The 16,790-nt window shown below is 42.9% G+C and overlaps 1 protein-coding gene across 2 annotated transcripts in view; it reads right to left on the bottom strand.

The window, feature by feature from the left end:
• Positions 1-16,790, bottom strand: part of TMEM178B (transmembrane protein 178B) — a 232,896-nt gene that overhangs the window by 153,688 nt on the left and 62,418 nt on the right. The gene's annotated exons all lie outside the window — the stretch shown is intronic.

Genomic DNA, 16,790 nt, shown 5'->3' with positions numbered 1-16,790 from the left:
GTCCTTCTGAAAAAGCACATGCTTTTATAAGTAAATATCTCATTGATGTGAAAATCATGATCCAGATAAAGGACTGCTTTCTGTCACAGCTAACAGGGCAGCTTTCTCCACGTGCTTTCCCACGGCTGCCTAAAGGTCACATTTTTGTCTACAGCCACTAATTTTGCTTGTGTGACAGTGGGTGTAAAATATGCTTATGAGGTTTTTGCCTCTCCTTTGTAAACATAGCCTGGAATTCTAGCATACGCACCTGTTCTTAGCACCAAAGAGTTCAAGCACATGGAAAAAAGACCATCCTGCCTTCCCATTTCAAGGCCCAGGGCTAACCAAAGTGTCGTGGCTTAGAAATGGATGGAAAGCAATACCAGGACCCTAGACAAAAGGATTTACAAAAGCATTAATAAATGTCTATCACTTCTCTTGCCTCAGGACTTTTCTAGGTAAATTATTACTCTTTAAAGCAGTGCACTAGGAGTAAGCTGCCTGACTCCCATTAACATTAGTAGCAGTGGCATAGCATAAGGTTTATGTGCCAGTTCTGAGGATTAATCGCAGAGTCGTATCTGTAGGGCACTTGCTTTGAACTCAGCAAATCTGCAACGGAAGAACTCCTCTTTGTCAGACCCTTCTTTGAAGAAAAACCACAAGAAAGTGGGTGGGCTGCCAGCTAAGCCCCCTTCTTAACCCACCAGCACTTCCCCCATAACTCTAACAGAACAGTAAATCAACAAGTGAAAACATTAAATAGCTCTCTCTTGCTGCATCTCCAGTAATATTAGCCAAGGCAGGGGAGCAAGAAGGGACAATTTTTTTGGAGCAGGAATAAAGGATAAAAGAAATAACACGAAAATAATGTAATAAATGTGCTATCAAGTAGAGATTGGGTTGTTGGGTGTTTGGTTGTTTTGGGTTTGTTTTTTTGTTTGTTTTTTTTTTTTATACAGGATGAAAGCTGGAACACTTGAGAATAATTTCCATGTATGGATTTGGAAATCTAAAAATAACACCTCGTTTAATACAAAAGAAAGCGACAACAACTGACCTTAGAATAGATGGTGATGAATACATTCAACATTAAATTTTCTCTATTCTCTCTTCCCTTCAGCGCTTGCTGGCGCTTTTCCCCCAGCCCAGCCCTTGTCATTTCCCTAAAGAGGGAGAAGAGGTAATTGTTTCTGAGCAGCCACGAAGTAGCTCTGGCAGAGCAGGACAGCTGCGATGGCTAAGGCTTCACAGGAGGGCGGCTTCATCAACTCAGGGCTTGTTATTGTTTACATGAGGTGCTGGAATTTTGTCTCACTTAATGCTACAGTGAAAAATTTCCACCTCCTGTGGTTTCCACGTGATGTTGCTCCATAAGCTTTTAGACCTCCCTTTTCACAGCTCTTTTGTTCTACTCCACTCAGCAGCAGTACATCTCCCTGGCACAGGCTTTTGGCTTGGTACAACCCCGAGAAGGACCCATGCGGGGGCACCGCCAGGGAAAAGGGGAGTGCAGGGATGCTCTTGAGGCTCAGCCTTCCCCTCCCAGGGGCTGCCGACAGGCCCATGGCCCCTCTCTGCACCACTTCGGTTGTGACACAGCAGCAACTTCACCGACTCCTCAGGCATCTTGAGCACCTTCAGCTTACAGAAAGCCCAAAATCACTGATTCCATGCTTAACGCTGTTTCTCCCACTTCACAGCTGAATAAGAGATGACCAGAGGGTGTGAAATTTACTGGTGCAACAAGTTCTCGGGGCCATGTCTGTCAGGCCCAGTTAAGACACACTTGCATCAGGGGCCAAAGTGCTTCCTAGATAGCTGTATAATCAGCATACACACGCATCACACAGGCTGCCTGCCCCAAAACTAGCAGCTAGGTAAAGCCAAACAGGACTGAAGACTGGGGCCATGAGTTGAACCCTACAAATAGGTACAAGTCTAGAGGTTCTAACTTCCTCCAGGAGAGCACGACACTGAAGCAACACATGTTCTGACACGAGTGGCAGCCCCAGGAGCAGGGCTGCATGGCTGCTGCTGCGATAGTGCTACGTTTTGGGAAAAGCAGGGCAACACTGCAAGGGAAGGCTCGATACACAGCAGCAAAGCTGTCTGAAGACAAGAGAGTGCACCACACCAACAAGGGATTAACTCTTGCTAGAACAACACTTTATACACTGTGATTAAGCACACCGGTGTGGCTGTAACTGGGAAAAGTGCCCAATACTTGCCTGCAGTATGCCTGGGCTTAGCCGGTGCTGTCAAGTCTCTTGCTTTCACAAGCAATACATTATTTCAGCCTTCACACACATGCACATAACCCCAAATAAAGAGAAAACTCATCTTAACACAGGAGCCAATGTTCTGTTCCTGTGTCTGTTCATTCACACCAGAGGCCCACCAGAACGGTCACATCCAACTGCATCTCATTCACTTTTATTTATGATGGTAGCATTGTAGCAAGAAAAACAAAACAACACATTGAGTTCAGGACAACTGAAAAATCAGTTTTCCACTCCTTCATAAAAGGAAGAGTCAAGCATCAGCTACTGCTATTTTCTAGCAGTAATATTCCACTTACGCTGTTTACTCTCCTGTGCCGCCTGTTGTTTATCCATCCTAGACATTCACATACAGGTGGTATAAGATGGGTATACACACCAGCTCCACGGACTAGTACCTACAATAGTGTTTTTATAACTTGGTGCTCTAAGTAGCCAGTGATCCTATCAGTACAACTATTTTCTTGACCATACTGTGTACTGATAGACCTTTTAAAACTACTTCACCAAAACCCTTCTCTTCTCCAGGCTGAAGAACCCCAACTCTCTCAGCCTGTCTTCATAGGAGAGCTGCTCCAGCCCTCTCATCATCTTCATGGCCCTTCTCTGGACTTGCTCCAACAGGTACATGTGATCTGGTACCAACTGACACTACAGATACTGACTAACACCAAAGTATAGTCCCACCCTCGTGTCACCTGCAGCTCTGCCCTGGATGCTGTGGTCTAGGAAATACATATGCCCAAAGCTGTATGGCACTGCAGCCAGTGTTGTGGACCACTGGTAAACAGGAAAATAACAAATCTAGCCCTAGTGAAATACTTTGGCCAGGGTCCTCCATGTACGTGCCTTAAGGCATATCTACCTGCTGTGTGATCCTCATGCCTGTGCTAACAAGAAGAGTGTGGCACGCAGGTCCAGGGAGGTCATCCTCCCCCTCTACTCTGCCTTGGTGAGGCCGCACCTGGAGTACTGTGTCCAGTTCTGGGCTCCCCGGTTCAAGAAGGACAGGGAACTGCTGGAGAGGGTACAGCAGAGAGCTACCAAGATGATTAGGGGGCTGGAACACCTCTCTTATGAAGAAAGGCTGAGGGATTTGGGTCTCTCCAGTCTGGAAAAAAGACGACTGAGGGGGGACCTTATCAACACTTATCAATACTTAAAGGGTGGCTGTCAGGAGGGTGGGGTCAGGCTCTTTTCAGTGGTGCCCAGGGACAGGACAAGAGGTAATGGGCACAAACTTGAGCATAGGAAGTTCCACCTAAACATGAGGAGGAACAACTTTACCCTGAGGGTGGCAGAGCACTGGAAAAGGCTGCCCAGAGAGGTGGTGGAGTCTCCTTCTCTGGAGATATTCAAAACCTGCCTGGACGCGTTCTTGTGCAACCTGCTCTAGGTGACCCTGCTCTGGCAGGGGGTTGGACTAGATGATCTCCAGAGGTCCCTTCCAACCCCTACCATTCTGTGATTCTGTAACATCATCCTTCTGATGGGGTCAGTATAAATAACATGCAGGCAAGGGTTTGCCTGTGTGTCCCTTGGTACTTTGGTTTTGGGAGCTGCCCACGCTATCGGCGTCAAACATACTTTTAATTGCTGTTTTCGTTTTGTCATTCAGTCAAAATGAAGAGATTGATCTATATCGATCTGTGGAAAGGCTCGCTTTGTTTGCTTAACCTTTCTGTTGCTTATCAGGGTTGTGCCAAGAGCTTGACACATACAGAATGAGAAGTAAATTTTAAAAAGTAATGAGTGAGTGATGGCAAACTCATGCCAGTTCCATTCACTATCAGACTTTGCTGCAAAAGGAAAATCAACAGCTTCTGGTTATTGTCTCAGCGGTGCCAGCGATGTCAGGAATTTGTTTGATTTTCACGTGAATCTAATGCATCCATACTGATGCATAATAAACAGAGAGGTTCTCTCTATAAGCAGAAGAGCATCTAGGCATCACATTTTTATTTCCCCCAGCAGCTTTTCCATTATTCTCTGTTCTCTCTTTTAGCTTCTCCCCAGGTGTTTACATCTGTAAACCCCCAAGGTTTACATCACCTTGGCTTGCTTATTCATATTCTTAAAGGCACCACTAAAAGCTCATCCAACTGTGTCCTCAGAAGAAAAAAAAAAAAAATACAAACACACAACCACAGCGTACCAGTCATACAAAGAGTTCTTCTCATTCAGCACCCTCCAAGGCTGTAAGAGTCCTGCTGCTGTACCTGGGAGTGTTTTCTCTGCTCCCGCCTACAATGAAGGAATAAAAGACTTGGAAAGCAGCAAAGTTCTTCCAGCTGCCAACCACGCCCCTGAACGCTCACCCATTAGATGTCTTTCCCTTTCTATCAACATCAAAATGAAGGTAGCTGCAAAGCAGGTGGCTTTCTACTCCAAACTACTTTCCCCCCAGCTCCACCAAGAGCCCTCTGCGGATAACTTGGGGCCGTGTCAGCATCCTACCTATATCCTCTTTGACTGAAGCTCCTTCTGCCAACTTCATAGACAAGTTTGCAATTATTATAGGCCATTGCTGCCTGCTCCCCCACTCAGGTGGAACCCTTTCAGCTAATGGACCTCTCCTGGGGACTACACCACCAGGTTTAGGGCCTCCCAGACCTTACTACAGGGTCTTAGCCCCTACAACAGTATCTACTATGCCTTCTCTAAGCATTGATTTTGTACAGCAACAGATCAACTCTTCTGCTCTGTGAGAAAAGGACAGCAAAACACTCATCATTAATCCAACAAACTGATGACAAATGTCCTCTCTTTTCTGGCTAGTAAAATACTGAATCTCCCCCAACAGTGATAAAAAAAAGAATATCCTTAAATTGCACTTGGTGTCATCTGACTGCCATAAAATGGGGATTCATTTACTTCTGGAACTCTGCTCTCTTACTTGTGTAGGGCATGCATTCCCATGGAAAGCCAAAGCCAGAACCGTTAATCAGAGAATCCAATGAACTAGCAGCCAGAGAGATACATCAAGTGATCTAAACCATCCATGTATCACAGATTTTCAAAGTGCTCCTGCCTGTACTATCCTTGGTCCCTCAAAAAGCTTCACCTAGCAGAGCTGTCAGTTCAGCTCTTCAGAGAGCCACTGATTCCTCCTAGAAATCTTTGGGAGGACTACTCTGAAAAGCTAACTTTATTGGCATATCAAGTAGTTTTTGCATTTCTCTGCCCTGTTCCTTGTTACAAAAGGCTTTTGTGTGAATTGTCTGATTCTTTAAAAAAAAATTCTCAGCTCCTTCCACATGAAAAATCTGATCCTCCCTGGAAATGATGTCACCACAGACTTTTCCACTTCTTCAACTGAAGTCAGTACAGACAGCTAGTGCTCCAGTAAAGGGTTAAGTGTCAGAGACAAGTCTTACTTACTGAATAAAAATCCTGCTTTCGTGCAAAGACCTAAACAGCAATAAAATACATCAGAAATAGTCAACACATAGGTCCTGATATGCCAAGTTCCATGAGGGATGAAGATATTCCTGAAATGAGCCAAAGACCAGTTCAACCTAGGTTTATGTTGGAACAAATCACAGGTAGCTTTACTATACCCTGGCAGTGGATGGCTGACAGCTAGTAATCATGGTGCAGGACTATAGCTGTCAATTAATCAGTTCCTCACCCATGCCATTTTAGGATGAGTTGCAGAGCTGGCTGTGGCCACTCTGCTGGCCAAGGGGCATTCATCATACAGCACAGGTTCTCCCCAGATCACATCGGGAAGGCCATTTCAAAATTATTTGCCTATAGTTTTCCACTCGGTGTGTGTGTCTTCTTCCAGATGATTTTTTGGCTCTGTAATAGGGCTGATAATTATTCTCTCTCAAAATGTACTCATTTGATCACTTTTCAAATAAGATGACAGTTAAGATTACTTGCAGGTAAAACTCTGAGTACCAGTATGTCATTCTTGCCGTGCGTATCAGTTGTCATGACAATCAGTGAGGACACTGGTTTAGAGTCCAATTCATATGTGGCAGAAAATCCACAGCACCTACACATACTCTAATGGAGATAATTTTTGAAACTATTATTGATTCTAGTTGCTCTACCCTCAGATGTCTCTGAGGACCTGGTTTTCATCAGGTGCTGAGGAATCCCTACTTTGTATCCCTTAATTCACTACCAGCCTTTTAAGGTTCTTTTGCCATTATTTCTAAGAGAAAATCACCACTAATGTATATAATGGATCCTGGGTTTGGCCAGTTAGCTTTCACTTGAAAATTATTATTATTTTTTTTTTAATATCTTTAGAAAACCCATTATCCTTGATATAGGGTTTTGCAATGGTCTTTTCAGGAGATATGCTGCCTAATCTCTGGCACTACAGGAGGCAGCATTGTCTAGCACTTACAGCAGTGAGAATCCAAAGACCTGAGTTCTCTTTCTGGCTCTTTCACTCACTCTCTGTGAGACATTTAGCAGGTCAATTAACTTCTCCGTAACTCTTTTTCTGCATGTGAAATGGGTGTGCTTGGGTTGTATTCCTCCTTTAGCACCCTGTTTAAGTCAGAAGGATATTGAGTGAAAACCATTGGCCAAGTGTTTCAAGACACTAGGATGGAAGGTGCACTGCCCACTGTCAGCAGCAGCATTAACAGGAAAGTGTAATTGTGGAATCTGTTCATTTTCTTTAAAATGTCAAAAAATCTGAAATCTCAAGGAACACTTTTCTTTTCCTGAAATCTATTGAGGATTTTGCATCCAGATGCTGATTTCACATTATTTTTGTCTTAGAACATCTACTCTTGTTTCAGTAGAATTATTATTCTGGTATAAATATAAGCAGAACTAAACTCTTAGTCCCAGCCTATTGGTCCCTTCTGATTAGGATCATTGTGTATATGGATTCATGCCACTACTGACTTCCTCCTGATACTAGAAAAAAAATATTAAGCCTTGCCTTGGCATTTAACACTTTTCTTCCCACGGCAACACAATCAGGCATGAGAGTGAGTTATAAGGAATGGCATTACATCATGCTCAAAAATTATAACATGCTGCAGAATGGATTCTACAAGGAAGACTGATTTAGTATGTGCCTATCGTGATTAATGAAGAGCAGCTAGTACCAAGCTAAAGATTGTATCAGATAAAACCAGTAACTCAGCCACCTCCACGTCCCCTCCCATAAAATTTTAATAAACCCAATCTTATGGGAGGAAAGAAAAGACAGGGACCCTACTGAATTATTTACAGCCTTAGTTGTGTATGGCAAAGAAGCCCCTCTTAGGTCAGTAAGTGATATTCTTCCATTGATTTCCTTCTCTCGGAATATCTAGTTGAGAATCAAATTTGGGGTTAAAAAATCCAAAAGAAACAGGGATGCAAAGGGCAAGCCAGAAAAGACAAAGCTGATGGAGGCACAGATGAGAGAGAGTTTGTATTTATGAAAGAGATATTGATCAGTTGCACAGACCAGCAGCAGATAGACTCAAATTAGCTGTCATAATTCCAGTGATGCAGAGGGACATGCAGGCCCTAGCTCCATTAAATATAACCTACATCCAGAGCAGCCAGATGAGATTTGCAAGACTGAACTCTGAAGTCCCACAGGAGATACCCGCAGTTGATTTATATTCCTGATTTCCTATTCCCTCACCAACTGTGCAATCAATTCCTGGAGGTGGGCAGGGAATAATTGAACAGCTAAACTGTGATTCACCCAGCCAATTAAGGAGTCTTGGGATGGGCCTTAAGACAAATCCTTCAGCTTCATCCAGTCTTCCGGGGCAAGAACTGGATGGATACATTCAGATGGGACAACATGGCCAAAACCATCACGGCCCAGTTAACAATATAAAAATCTGGGGATGTAAAGCTGTATTATAGTTTTCACACATTAATATTCACACATTTTAGACCTTTTCAGAGGAGCAAGTAGGAGGATGTCCTGGTTGTACATGACGATCAGGTTTATTCTGTAATTCAATGTAAAAAGAACATCACCGCTAAACAGTAATTAAAATGGCAACCACTGCCTAGTAGCTATCAACATATAAAAATCACCCACATGTTTCAGCCTGCAGCTTCTGTCAGGGTCAAAGCCAGGCTGTTTGATTCAAAGTTTCTTGGCATCTATCTCATGCTGGCTGCTGTGATGTTCCCTTGTGGATGGTGCATGGCTTTGTGAACAAATCACAATAATTTCATTTCCAAAATGTTCCACTTAAGTCTTTCTTCTTGCACTGAAGCAAGGAAGCACTTACTTCTCATTACTAACCCTGTGTGTGGCATGTAATCACCTTGAAATATTTAACTGCATGGCTTTCATCTTGCTAACAGTGTGGGGTGGGGCATCGGATTGGGGTATAAATAAACTGGGATATAAATCATCATAAACCAGGCATTAAATTGGTATATAAATCAAAAATTACAGAAGTCAGATGGAAGAGACCCATTAGATCATCCTGTTTGTTCTTTCCTGTGTTCTCACCTTAAGAATGCACAAGGCATCATTCTTGATTAGCCAAGAGACATAGAAAAACGCCCATCTCTCCCCCTCTGTGTCTCTCAAGAGGGAGAGAAGGGAAACAGAGAGCTCCGTATGCATATTAATAAAGCTATATTTTGACTGGCTGAATGACTGGAAATGATTAGCAATGGTATGTTTTACCTGTCAACATCTTCACACTGCAACAGGCAAAATGTCTTTAAAACTCCTTTGCAAAAAATCACCAGTAAGGCTGGAGGGGATTTGCTCTCAATTTTTCTGCACTTAGAACAGCCCTGTAAATACCTAAAATTCTTTTTAATTATGAAGATAAAAACATGTCTTCTTTTTTCCAATATAACAGTAAGAAACAACATAAAACATTGCCTAAGCCAAGGTGAATGCAAGTCCCTGCACTAATAAATATAACAAAAAACCAAAAGCAAACTAAAAAAATATCAAAACATTATGAAGGCTGCCGAGTCAAGCATAACAAAGTTCAGAAATACAAGAATGTGACCCTTTGAAAGGGTCGGTGTGAAAGGTGAGAACACATGCAACACTAAGCTGCTAAGAGCAGTAAGTGCTGAGATCAGTCAGTTGACATATACCTTCCTCCTCCCACTCACACAAGCGCTGCCTTCTACATGTACCCCAAAAGTCCTTGGTGTTGAGTCAATTAGTCTAAGAAATCTCTTTAGAGGTGGTCCCTAGCCATGTTTTCCTCATTTACTCTGACCCAATGAGAGCTGGGTGACCATTTGAAGTCTGATTCACAGGGTGTGAAGCACTTATAGTTGCTCTGAAAGTCAATGAGAGCTGTGCTCTGAACATACAAAGGGTATTTAATGCTAAGTACTGTAAAACCCAAGTCTTCATCATCTCCAACTGGACACCCCAAAAAACCCAAAACAGTTAACTTTGATTGCCAGGCCTAAAATGGAAGTTACAGCCCACCTCAAAAGGTTATTAGATATTAACATATTTATCTTTACATGTGTCAGTACAGTAATTAGAAATGTGACAAAGCTCATGAAGCAGCTAACTCTGTCTTTGGATCAGGAGCTGTGTGTTCTGCAATAAAGAGGCCAGCAACCATACATTAAGCAATGAAAAAGAAACCAAACATTGAAGACATCATTGAATGGAAACAGAATATCCCAAATGTGTGGCACAAGGCAGGAGTCCTGTGGAAAACACAGTATATGATTACAGTAATTAAAGACTTGATAATGAGTGTGCTCGAAGGAGATAAATTAAGGCCAAGTATGCAGCCTGAACTGCGTCATCTCCTAACTTTACATGCTTGTGTTTGCAACCTTAAAAATGCTCATCTGATTTTATTTAAAGTTCTTAACTTTAAAACAAACAACAAACTGCAAAAGCAGGAATTCCACTGTGGGGTTTCTTACCAATTCAGAAGGGTGGCAAGTGGTTCGTCAGCAGAACCCTTCTGATTCACCTCTGAGCCCCCTGTTATGTGAGCTGGTAGAAGAAGCTGCCAGCTGAGGGAGCAGGATGATGCCTCCCCTCCGCCAGTGTTTCACAGGTGTGCTAGTGGTAGATGTACAGTAAGACTCCTGACTTGTGCACTTTCAACAGGGCTTTGGAGGGGATCCTTCCCTGTTTGTTCCCTGCCCTTCTCCAACACACAAAAACAGAGCTTGGCCATTTTTGCACCTTCCCTTCCAAGTTGTTCCAGTTGACCACTCCAGCCATTATCCCAGTCTCAGTGTCCAATAATCCCTCGTTTTACCTCTCCCAACTCACCAGCACAAAGTTTCACTCCTTTCTCTGTCCTCATTTTCCTTCTTTCCCAAATCTTGACCATGTTTCCTACTCAGACACCCCTTGTTAGCTCAGGACTGGGAGGTCTGCTGACATCCTCCCTTACTACTGCCCTGCTCTTCTGTCTAACAAGCAAAGGTACTATGGGAAATAAGTAGTAGTATGCAGTTGGGAAAGCTATTCACTAGCGTAGGTAATTAAGGTCACAGCTATATTAGCACATCCTAAGATGAAGCCTAGCAAAATAAAATCCGTTACAGATTTCAAAATAGGTCTTATTATTTTTATGCCAAAAAAACCACATTTTTATATCTTAGCTTGAAATAGCAGGATACGAAGAAAACCCTACAGCAGAGAGAGAGGGAAATGAGCAGGTCTGTCACTACCACCTGGTCATTAGCTATAGGAATGATGAATATGATGGATATCCAACAACTAGACCTCCAGGCATGTGAGCACCTGCTGCCTGACTAACCTCCAGGTTGCCTGCCCCGTCTGCTTTAATAACCAATGCTTTAAGAAATGACATCATATTGTCAGCCAAATGGCACTGACCAGCAGGACAGTGTCATACTTCAGGGTGTACCTCCATCTGGGGGTCAAGGTAGCTAATTAAAAATGAAACAGCATTTCCTTGTAGAGGAAGATAAGAAGGGAAGGAAACCCGAGGGAGTATGGGGGAGAGAGAGTGGAAGAAAGGAGCAAGAAAAGTGGGTTGCTGCCTGCTTATTTCAAACATTGCTTTCAGTAGCACCCAGGAAAAAAAACCAAGACCAAAAATTCTCTCGGGTCAGCACTTAATACAGATACAACAATGAAATATTTATTGTTGTGTATAAAAGCAGACGGGGTCAAGCCCGTGAGCCTACTAGTGTTACTAATGCATTGCCAAGCTATCAACAGAGCTTCTGTGAAAGTCTCAACATCTTGTTCCATAGAGTGATAAGGCTTGGGAAGCCTGTAGAAATTAGAAGCACAGACATTACAGTCTTTTCCAGAGTGCTAATTGTTGCCACTGCCATCAGAACCATAACTGACCTCCACAAAAGATTTTTTCCAGCTCCCCCCCAGTAGTTTTACTGGTTATAAGGAGATATTTGAGTGCTTTGTAGGCCTAAACAAGGAAGCCTTAATCTCCTGTAAAGTTTGGACCATTAAGGCTGATAAAATCCACTCAGCTTTCAGCATAGATGCTATATGAATAAAAATATTACCACTTTCCACATCCTGTACAAATCCTTCATTTCCTCCAATACTTGCTCCTCTCAGAACGTGCCAGGCTATTACTTTTGACTTTACAATTCATTTTTTACGCAAATGGGTTTCAGACCACCACAAACACAGGATTATTGCAATTTTCAACAGCACAGACAAACGTTATCATTCCAATTAACACAAAGCATTATGGTTCCTTTTCTCCTGACAATGCAGCTCCCCATGCCAATGCTCTAAATTCATAGCCCATATCCTGTGGTCCTGCAGCAGAAGTGGGGGTGTAGGAGACAGGCAAAGGAGATCCCACAGTGCCAGACAAGGAGCATTTCCAAAAAAAAGCAGGAAATTCTAAACACTTCTCAGGAAGCATCAGCTACCTATTTGTGAACTGGTTCTCTCTAAAGCAGTCTGGTGACACAATTTCTAAGCCATGCAGGAAGAGATCAGTTTCCATAGCAATTCCAGCCACTTTCTGCCCACATGCAGCACTCTCCATGTTCCTGGACACAAAACACGGCTTCTGTGGAAGACAGGCCTAGGCGGCAATGGCAAGCTGGAGAAGAACAGACAAACAGAAATGCCCTCTTTTGTGGCCGCATTTAATCCAAAGTACAAATTCAGGTTTGTGATATATAGGGAGGAAGGAAAAAAATAACAGACTGAAAGACCCAGCTATCTACCTCGCATGATAGGCTCTGTGAGTCAGCAAAATAAAAGCTTTTGGAGAGAAGGAAGTATTTTTCATCTGTTTTCTGATGCAGACACTTTCATGCGATACAACACAAGGCACTGGGAGCTCTGCCATACAAAGGCTCTGGGCGCCATGCAGCATTTGTCCCATTTCAGCTACCAAGGTAGGAAAAAGGGAAGAGGCAGTGGTTTAACTTATTCTGAGAGAAAAAGAAGCCTCACGCTTCAAGAAAACACATCAGCAATTTGCTTGTCTGCAGTGCTTTAAAGCCACAATACTTTCTTCCCCTGCTCTGGAGAGAAGGTGGCCCTGGAAAAGCCCCCTCTAACCTTTCCCTTGCCAAGACCTCAGCAAGGAACACTGCAGAGTGACCCACAGGCGTTAGCCCTGTGGGGTTCCAGGCAGGTCTAAGCCCACAGCAGGCTAACCCACAATCCCATAATACCTACACAGTTGTTCTTGTTGAAATCGTTCAACAAATGGATACACAAAGAAGTCCCTTGGCAAATACAAGTATGTTCAAAGGTAAAAATGAGCAAGGAAGCATAAGGTCTAAACAAAAGCAGCTAGAGGCAAAAATAAAACATCATCATGCTAGACTGGCTCTAAGAAAGAATGAAGACAATCCCCTCTCATCTTATCTGCATCTTCCTCCCTCTTTTGCACTATTTGGCTTCCTCTAAATAAATTTCTAATCCTAACTCTCCCAGCAAGACAATGACATGCAGATAGCTGGTTTAAGCATACTTAGACATTTCTCTCTGCATCCATCTTCTATGCTGTGGTTACCCTTTTTCACAAAACAGTTGTTTCTTAAAGACTGAAGCAGAAGATCAATTTAGAGCCTGGGTTGTCTATAGCCTATTTGAAAACAAACAGCAAATAAACAACAATGGAATGATTTTCCTACAGTCCTTCTAATGGTATAAATCAACCCAACAGGTTTCTAGTTTGCTCCGGGAGTAAGCCAGTAGACTAAATACTCCCAGGACTTTCAGTGCTTTACCCCTCATATTGGCTTTAGAGAACAGCACTGTTGGTTCCTGGAAGATGCCAAACTGAATATATCACATCCCCTCATTGCCTTGGTGGTACTACCATTTTCAAAGCAAACACAGCCTTTCACCTTCTTTGCCATAATATACCAGATAATGGTGTCCTGAAGTTTTTAGGACAAGAGCAAAAAAAAAGTTTAGCACCAACACAACCTCCTTTTTATGGACAACTTTCTTAAAGTACAAGTGTCCAGTTAAAGTGCTCATTCCATTACCTGAAAATGCCTCTTACCCCTCATAATGCCCTGTACCATATTCCACAGCTCAAACCCCTGCCATGATAATTTTCCCCATGTTTTGTGAACACAAATTTGTAGCACACTGAAAGTGAACCTATGAGAATAGCATGAAACTCATGGAACTGAATATGTGAATAAATACAGAACTGTTCAGATTTTTTTTTATTTTTATTCTAGTATATACCTCCATTTCTAAAAGCATCAGCGATGCTGCTAGAGTATTTCAGAAGCCAGAAATATGGACCAAGTTTCTGTGCCCAAGACTGGGGCCAAAATGCAACATAACAAATGCCTAATACTGACTCAATCACATCACATTACACTGGCATCTTCCATAAAGAGCCAGTTACTCATGCTCAAAGTTGTTTGACACAGCTTTCCTTCCCTTCTCCCTTCCCCTCCCAGCTCATACAGGTACTCGTTTTGTCTAATCAGATGAACATTTATCTCCTGACAGGTGAGAGCTGGCAATACTACAGTCATCTTTCCCTCCCTCCCCTCCATCCCCATTTAACCAGAGATAGTTGAGAGGAAGTGATTGCAGGGAAGTGAAGTCCTAATTTCCCCAGCTCATGCTGCCATAGGCAATCAATTTGGAGCAAAGGTTCCATCTTGAAAATGTCAAACAGAATAAAAAAAAGATAAAATCAAAACTTATAAAGTCAGCTCCAACCATTCCTCCAAGTTCACCTGCTCCCTTGGGTTCCTCTAACATCACCGACAGTGCAGCTAGAGGAATATCTGCTTTCTGTGCTGACTGGTGCCATGGGGTCCTCAGACTGAAATTAATTGCCCCTCATCCACTCCTGCAATTCAAGAGAAACTGCTGGAGCATCAGTCCTGCCCACCAGTCTGCTGGGCACAGCTGGAGCCCTCTCTCTTCTGCTCCCCCAACCCCATATGCAGGCAAAGCAACAGACTTCCTCACCAGGCCCACAGTTTGCCGCCCATGCACCAGGGAAGGAAAATAACCACCACTGAAATACAGATATGTCAAAGCACAGCAGTGGCTTCAGCTTGGAAAAGGCATTTTCTTTACTAGGGTGATCAGACAGCCTGGCTTCACCTTTCTAGTTCCTCTGAAATTGTCCAGGATGACATTTTGCCGCAGTGTTTCATCAGGACATAATGGGTTTTTTTTTTTCTTTCTTCCATCTTATGCTACAGAACTGAGCAATTACCCATGACAAGAGCATAAGGAACAATAGGCCTGCGCCCTGCTCTTTCACTGTTTGCCATAACACTCAGTGAAAGGGAAATTCTGTATAGAGAATTGTTCAGAGGAAAATAATGGCCAGGTTGAATTGGAAATGCTATTCTGCTTCAGGATGAGCAGTGGCAGGATGAAGTAACTGTGCCTTGGATGAAGCTAGTCCAGAACTACAGAACCAAGCCAACTGCTAAGGCTGAGACTAAAATTACAGAGACTTTCTGAAGGGACTTAGAGTCTTACCCACTTTTTGATTACTCCATTGCAAATGTTTTCTAAAGGGAGAACATCTCTCACAACCAAAACATGATTTGAAGAGATTACTATTGCCCTTGTTTTTTTAAAACAGATGTTTTACAGCAAGGTCGCTGTTCCTACACAGGAAATAGTCATATAGGTTCAGTTCCTTCTTAAATGCAGTGACCTCCAGATCCTCCAGTGGCTAACTCACATGTTATCAACCACTCACCATTGCACCTAACTGCTCTGGAGAAGAGAGAGATTCATCAAACTATTTCTTTCCTTTCCTGTCTTTAGATAGGGAGATTCAAGTTTCAGCTCTATCTACATCTACCTACACTTACCTGACTCATGAACTAGCAAGAAAATCTGGGTCAGAAATATGCATGCACACCCACACACTTAGTGTACCCTCCCCAGGGAGGGAACAAACAGCCTCGCCCTGAAAGTGCCTTGGACCAAATCAGATCTGTAGATGTGTGAGTACAGCTTGTCTAGACTGACACTTTGGAGACTGATGAATGCCTTTCTGAAGGCTCCTGTCAGCTGCCAACACACCAAGCTCAGGAACTTGCTGATGCCACCAAAGGATGCACACACCGAGGGACTAACATGGCCAGCCATGTTAGTAATTATATTTAAGCTGAAAAAAAATACAAATACAGCTTACAAATAACCCTTTACCTGAGCCATTCCTAAAATAAAGATGAACTTCTTTAAGACAATGACTCCTACATTAATTAGTGAGATTCCCAGTGGATAGATGCAGAAAAGTCATTGTTGCTCGCAGCAGTGGCAAAAGCATACATACACAGTCAAAAGCATACACCAAAGACCCTTCCTACTGCCCTATGAACCCTAACAGAAGATGTCTTGGGTGGTGGGTGCACTTCTTTTTGGCCAGATAAACAACATTAACATAGAACTGGCACCAGCAGAAATGACAGGTGGTAGCAGAAAACCTGAAGGAAACCGAACTGCCTGATCTTCTGATTACAGGAACAAATGAGCACACCACAGTATTCTGCAAATCCAGCCTTTTACAACCTTCTGAGAGGCATAAGTTCAATATTCCTTTTCTTCATGTCACAATAAAAATATGTATTTATCCAGACACATTTCATAAAAAAAAAAAAAAACAAAACCAAAAAACCTAGGAGTTTAGCAAGACCCTGTAGAACTTTCTTAATGCTTTACCAGATTTGACAAGGCAGATCTATAAGCACCAATGAGTCTCAAACCAGGCCTGATCTTACCAATGCAGGAAATAGACTATAGCATTACACTTTCTCCTCCCCAGAGCTTTAAAGGACCCTCCCAAAGCAATAGTCACATAAGGAGGAGTGAAACAGGGACTGAGGCACCTTTGCAACACCAGAGGTCTTATGCAATTCTCAAACTGACACAGTCTGGACAGTAGCTGCTCACTACCACTTTTCAAGGTTTTCAATCAGAATCAGCATCCCTCAACCCCTGCCATCTTCAAGGAGCTGTTAACGGCTTCCTGTTAATAGCTCCTCTGTCTGAGACAGAGGAGCTCCAAACATTCATCAGTCCCCATGACTGTATAGTAACAAGAGCAACTTGCGGTGGCATCCTTCCTTGTGAAATCCTACCTCTTCCATTTTATCAGTGAAACCCCTTTT

Source organism: Larus michahellis, chromosome 1, assembly GCF_964199755.1.
Source record: "Larus michahellis chromosome 1, bLarMic1.1, whole genome shotgun sequence".
NCBI lineage: Eukaryota > Metazoa > Chordata > Aves > Charadriiformes > Laridae > Larus > Larus michahellis.
Note: the sequence above shows the minus strand (reverse complement) of the source record. Positions and strands in the feature narration are given on the sequence as shown.